This window comes from Cornus florida, unplaced genomic scaffold (assembly GCF_030987335.1).
Source record: "Cornus florida cultivar Cherokee Brave unplaced genomic scaffold, ASM3098733v1 CherokeeBrave_3.0.0_Hap2_Chr06, whole genome shotgun sequence".
NCBI classification, from domain to species: Eukaryota; Viridiplantae; Streptophyta; class Magnoliopsida; order Cornales; family Cornaceae; genus Cornus; species Cornus florida.
In genome coordinates this window covers 37,786,630-37,793,484 of record NW_026775576.1, presented here as the reverse complement: position 1 = coordinate 37,793,484, position 6,855 = coordinate 37,786,630, and the positions used below count along the sequence as shown (strand labels likewise).

Genomic DNA, 6,855 nt, shown 5'->3' with positions numbered 1-6,855 from the left:
TTTCGATCGATCGAACTTCCTCCAGTGCGAAAAAGTTAAAATTCCATTTCATTGAAAGTTGTCCTTTATCCAATCATTAGGGAATATTGTATGCACGACCCCAGCTCATTTTGGGTGTCATCTTGACCTACCTATATAAGGATAAGGATTGGTTTTTACAAGGAGAGCCAACATTATTTTTCATATCATCTCTTGGAGAGGAAGTTTTAGAGGAGGAGGAGGCTAGAGACACCATTGGAGATCTTCATCAACAAGGAGCAAACCTCTTCCATGGAGTTAGCCCTTGAGGGTTAGAGCATCCTCACCATGAGTGGCTAGACATCTTCTTGGGGCTAGAGTTAGCCCCAAGCATGCTTTCTATATCTTAATCTTGTGTATTATTGAGGGATTAGTGTTCTAATTAATGTTTTGACACTTTGATATATATAGATCTTGTTTAATCAATGATTTGTGTGGTCTAATGCTTCCAATTGATCATTTCATTATATTCATATGTCTATGTATGCTAGAATTGATGTTCATGTTCTTGTCTCTAGATTTTGTGTTGTTGATGCATGTCTATGTGCATTGATGCCATGCATTTAGAGATTGTCAAAACATAGTGCTTAAAGAAATGCTTTTGTGATTCTCTTGATGGTTCAAGCTTATCTCTTAATGGATTATGCCTCTCCCCTAGTATATTTTCATGCTAGTAGTGTAGATGTAGTGTAGTTTTAGTGTAGTGTTAAATGGAAGGACAATCTATACTTGTTGTTTGATAATCCAAGCTTTTGAATGCAATTAATATATGTCTCTAATCTTGTGTTGTATTTGGATTGTGAGCCTAATGAAAGGATTAATGACTTGTTTTGATTTATTGTGCCTTTCACATGTTGTTTAGATAATATAAGCTTCATTGTTTAGATATATTGTGCCTTTCACATAATGTTTTGACAATACATGCTTAACTAGTCATCCTTGCTTGTTGAATCAACCAAATACACACACACACCAATATTGCAACACCCTAATTGCCCTCATTAATCACTTGTCAATAATATAGAAATGCATTGCTTGGTGGTGATCTGTAAACCCCAAGACTCTTTTCTCTCTCTTACTTACTCTTAATTGCACTCTTTCGCTATTACTTAGTCTAATTTAGTTGCTCTTTAATCAACCAACCAACCAATTGTTTGATCACTCGACCTACTAGCCCAAATTGCGATTCCACAATCAATTCCGACATTGCTCAATCCCTATAATCCCTTGGGACGATCCCTACTCACCCTTACTACGTTAGTAGTAGTGTTGGTAGTGGTTTTTATAAATTTAAACTTGACCCAAAAGGTTTTTCTTGAACCGCACATTCACTACATCAATTTTGGCGCGTAGGAACGACCACAACATGGAGCCACCGTCAAAATTTTGGCGCCATTGCCGGGGATTTGTTGATTAGATTTGATAACGTTGGATTTGTGGAATTGATTAGGATTAGTACTCTTTTGATCGTGCTTTTATTTTATTTTTATTTTTCTTTTTGGTTACTTATTGTGTTGTTCTTACTTAACTAGGTGCATTGTTGGAGAGGAAGCAAACAAAGGAGCCATTGAGCATTCAATTCAAGCAAGCAAAGAAAGGAAAAATGCTAAAAACTTTTTTTAAAAAAAATTGCTAAGCTAAGCTTTAAAATTTGGAGTTGAAGTGCTAAAGGACCTTTGTGAGATTTTCTTTACTCAATCCTTTAGTTAAATCGTCGGCCCGCGTGGAGGCTTATTTTTTATTGTCTTGCATCATTGAGTTAAAGTATGGGAGTATGAATTTAATGTTTGTGGAAGAAGTCTAATTGCATTGTTGTGAAGGTATAGTGTTTGTCATTCTTTGTGTATGTTGTGTTTTGTATTGTGCATGCATGGGCGTCGTTCATTGAGACCAACTCTTGCCCCTCTTGATTCGCATCTTGAATCTATCGTTAGATATCCTAGGGGAAGAGGAAGTTTAAATAGAGCCAATCTTTCAATGGATGACCATAATAATGACCATATTGAGGACATTGGTCACATAGACCAACAAGGTATCCTTCATCCCAATGTGCACAATGAAAACATGCAAGTACCATTAGGCATGCCAAGGCCATTTATCCAACCACCACAACAACAAGGCCAAGTTCCGTATAGAATGCCAAGGCCAATGTATGCTCCACAACCTCCCATCATTAATCAAGGAATTGATAACCAAGGTGTTCATGTTGCACTTCAAATAGCTAATCCACCTCTTGCTTTAAGAGATCACTATGTGCCTAATGAATACAATGCACCCACATGCATTTAATTGCCACCATTTAGAGCACATCATTATGAAATCAAAACACAAACTATTCAAATGCTTCCTAACTTTCTTGGACTTCCTAGTGAAGAACCTTACAAGCATTTGGATGAGTTTCTTGAAGTATGTTCCACCGTAAAATATACGGACATGCCGAAAGAGGTCTTAAGACTCAAACTTTTTTCATTCCCCTTAAAAGACAAGGCAAAGTATTGGTTTAACAATCTTAGGCCTTTTTCAATCACTTCTTGGGTGGAAATGCAACAAGAGTTTTTAAAGAAGTACTATCCGGTTTCTAAGACTAATGCCTTGAGAACCTCAATTCGAAAATTTTCAAATGGGGATGGAGAAACATTTCATGAGGCATGGGAACGCTTCAATGAATTGCTTAGGAAGTGTCCACATCATCACATGTCCAAATGACAATTAGTTCAATATTTCTTTGAGAGCTTATCGGACAACTATAAGGGTATGGTTGATGCTTTCATGGGTGGCTCTTACATTGATAGGCGTGAGGATGATGCGTGGTGTCTCTATGAAAGCATGAGTGAAAATTCTTTGCATAGAACACTATCATCCAAGAATGGTAGAAATTCACAAGGTAGGAAGAGTGTAGGCTTAAATCAAATCGAACATTCAAATGAAATAGCCGCCGAAATGAAGTCTTTGTCTCAAAGGTTTAATCAATTTTTGATTAACCAAAACTCGGCGAACCAAGTATCTTCCTTCCCTAACCATTCTCATCGTGCATCAAATGAAACATGTATGACTTGTTCTAGTGTTCTTCATTCTACTTCTCATTATCCTCATGGATAAGTACATAATGAACCTAATGAACAAGTCAATGCGGCTTTTGTAAACCAAGGGAACAATCCTTATGGTACTCATTATAATCCAAGGAGAAGGCTTAAACCCTTCCCAAGGCGATTTCCAAGGGAAATACATTCCACCTCCACTTCAAAACCAAGGATCCCAAGGTTATAGACCTTATCAATCACAAGGGAATCAATTTGCTAATTCTCATTTTCCCAACCAATCTTATTCCCAAGGAAACACTAGAAGTCCCGCCTTTGAAGAAAAAGTTTTAAATGCTTTGGGGACTCTTGAGGCTAATACTCAATTACTTCATTTTCACTCTCAATCCATTGCTAAGCTAGAAACCCAAGTAGGGCAAATAGTAAGCACTCTCAATGCAAGAGAGAAGGGAAAGATGCCCATTAATGCCCCACTTAAACAACAATGTGTTGTGGAAACCCATTCCTCATCGGAAGGGCATACCATTGAACATGTTAATGCGGTGACTACCTTGCGTAGTGGTAGAGTTGTGGACAATCAAGTTGAAATATCCAATGAAGAGAATGAACCGGTGCAACCTCAAGTTGCCACTCGTCCCGTTTCATATCCCATTCCTCCTTCACTGCATACACATGATCTTGCAAATGAGAAAGTTTTGAAAAATGTGGTTGAAAAAGAAGTTTTGAAAAATGATATTGAAAAGGTTTTATTGAAAAATGATTTGAAAACTTCTTGTGTTAAAGAGAGTTCAAAAGAAAATTCTGAAAAAGTGTTTGAAACAAAGGTTCCATTTCCAGATGCCTTAAAAGGATCAATTTCAAAAGACAAGCAAAAGGCAAAAACCAATGAAATCATGGAAATGTTTAGGCAAGTGAAAGTTAATATTCCACTATTGGATGCAATCAAGCAAATTCCGGCTTATGCCAAATTCTTGAAAGACTTGTGCACCCAAAAGCGGAAGAACAAGAGCCAAGCTCCAAGAAAAGTGGTTTTGACCGAGCATGTAAGCTCAATTTTACAACATAACACTCTTCCAAAGTTTAAGGACCCCGGTTCACCCACTACATCATGCATCATTGTTGATCATATCATTAATCGGGCACTTCTTGACTTAAGAGCAAGTGTTAACCTTCTTCCATATTCGGTCTATGTTAAATTGGGCCTAGGTGAATTGAAACCAACGTCGGTAGTTTTGCAACTTGCCGACCGATCCATTAAGAAACCTAGGGGTGTCATTGAGGATGTTTTAATCAATATTGATAAATTCTTCTTCCCGATTGATTTCGTTGTCGTTGACACGGAACCGGTTTCCAATCTTAAGAGCCAAATTCCCGTTATCCTTGGCCGTCCATTCTTGGCAACCGCCAATGCCAACATCAATTGTAGAACAGGGGTGATAAAGATTTCATTTGGCCACATGAAAGTAAAGTTGAATATCTTTAATCCCACACCCAATTCACTTGACAAGTATGAAGGAGAGGTCAATGTTGTTGAAAAATGTCATGATCTTTATTGCCAAGGAAATGAGCTTTTGTGTAAAACCAGAACTTCCAAAGGATCATCTTCAACCTTGCATTCTCAAAATGTTGTTTCAAATTCTTGCTTTGAAAGGGTAAGGAAGCCCAAAGGTTTTAATTGCATAGACAAAGGATCAAAAGCTTCTTTTGAGCTTGATCCAACAAGTTCTTCAAAGGACCATTTGTTGGGTGGAGTTCAAAGCATTTATCACCCAACAAGGAGGGGATGCATTATAAGATCTTTGACCCAGGCTAAAAGAGCCCAACGTCTTGCTAGAGACGTTAAAGACTAGCAAAGGTATTTGTAGGGTGTCAAAACCTTATTCCTCCCCCATTTCTATCTTTCATTTTGTTTCTTGCGAAGTCTAGATACTTGTTTTAGGTTCACATGCATTGAAAGGAACTTTGGTGAGGATTGCATAAGCTTTTATGTTATAATAGAGCATTTGGCAAAGTTCGATCGATCTCACATTAGAGTTCGATCAATCGAACTGTGCATTGCACTCCAACACTTAGAAAAATTTTCGACTTGTATCCACCTGCATCAAAAATCACCTCTCTGTCCCATCGTTCGAACTCATTCTTAGATCGATCAGATACCTTCGATCGATCTCAGGACTCAACACCTAGAAAAAATTTTGAGCCTGCATAAACCTGCATATTTCAGCTCTCTGTCTGATTGTTCGAAACATTCCAAGATCGATCTAAAAGTTCTTCGATCGATCCAACTTTCCAGTTCGATCGATCTCATGTTCCAACACTTAGCCAAATTCTTGAGCCTGCATAAACCTGCATATTTTTGCTCTCTGTCTGATCGATCGAACTCTTGTTTCGATCGATCACAAATCTTCATTTCATTATTTTTAGTTTAACTTTTCAACTTTTCAAAAATCCAAAAATATTTTCATTTTTATTTTATTCTATTTTCACTCTCATTTTATTTTGTTTTAATTTTCAACAAGTTTTCAAAATTTCAAAATTATTTTAATTTATTTAGTTTTTTTTTAAAAAAAAAAAAAAAAAAAAAAAATCCAAAACTACTTTGAAAGGAGTTCATCAATGTTCGATCGATCACAACTCATCTACGATCGATCGAACTAATCGGGAAATGTTTTTAAAAACAGATCCAAGGGTCTTAGGATCGATCATTTGGATCGATCTCACTCACCAAACCCTAGCCTCTCGTCCCTCTTCACTGCGAATCATCTCTCTAAGCTCCGACAACTCCTCCGGCGAGCTCCAAGCATCTCGAATCTCAGTTCATCTCCATCTTCTTCATCTCAGATCTTCTCAGTTATTTCTCCATTCTTTCGCTCTCATGAGGTAAGATCCGAGACATCCTTCCCTAGATTTGAACTCTCATGCATCAATACTTGTTTCAAATGTTGTAATCATGTTGCTCTCATGTTGAATCTTCCATTCTCAATGCTTTAGCATCTATATATATATATATGTATATGTGTGCATAGATTTTGAAGATTTTGTTAGATTTAGGTGTTTGGGCCACGTTTGGAATGCATTTAGGCTTGATTTGTGTTGTTGGAGGGTCCACGAACTCACTCGTGTGGGCCCCATACTTCAAAAGTCACAAATCTGTGACTGTTAGGTTTCATCGTCGCACTGTTCGATCGATCGAATATTTGCGATCGATCCAACTCAACCTTCGATCGATCCAACTTTTGTGATCGACCTCATTTCTTTTTTCTGATCGATCCAATTTCACAGATCTCATATACACACTTCATTCATCTTATCTTATGTTCATGCTACCTTATATATGCCCAATGCCTGTGATATTCCCCATTGGATGCATTTCATACTCACATTGTTTATCATGTTTCATATTCTGCCACTTGCATAGAATCATGCGATATTTTATTTTGTCTATCATATTTGACATACAAGTTTCTACATTGTGCCTTATATTCTATATATGCTTAACTTTTGAATTTCTATTTGCAGACTATTGCTCACGTCAAGATTGTAGCGCGTAGACACCGTCACGGCTCTAGCCGCAGACTTGACGACGGGGCCGGTCCATCTCATGTCCGTGACCTTACTCCTGACCACACACAAAGGAGAGTTCGACAGCGGACTGGGGAGATTGCGTAGCCCTCTCATAGAGAAGAGCCATTACACCCTACTCCACCCCAGTCGATCCAGCTACCGAGCATTTAGACATTGACTTAGAGCACCCTACAGACGATACAGAGCAGGACTCTCTAGCCAGGTCACCTATCCA

The 6,855-nt window shown here is 37.9% G+C and overlaps 1 non-coding gene across 1 annotated transcript; it reads right to left on the bottom strand.

Annotated features, from left to right (window-relative positions):
• Window positions 1–2,607: 2,607 nt before the first annotated feature.
• LOC132315317 (small nucleolar RNA R71) lies at window positions 2,608–2,714 on the bottom strand. Its single transcript, XR_009483620.1, has one exon. It is a non-coding gene; the product is annotated as a small nucleolar RNA R71 (small nucleolar RNA).
• Between the last annotated feature and the right edge of the window lie 4,141 nt (window positions 2,715–6,855).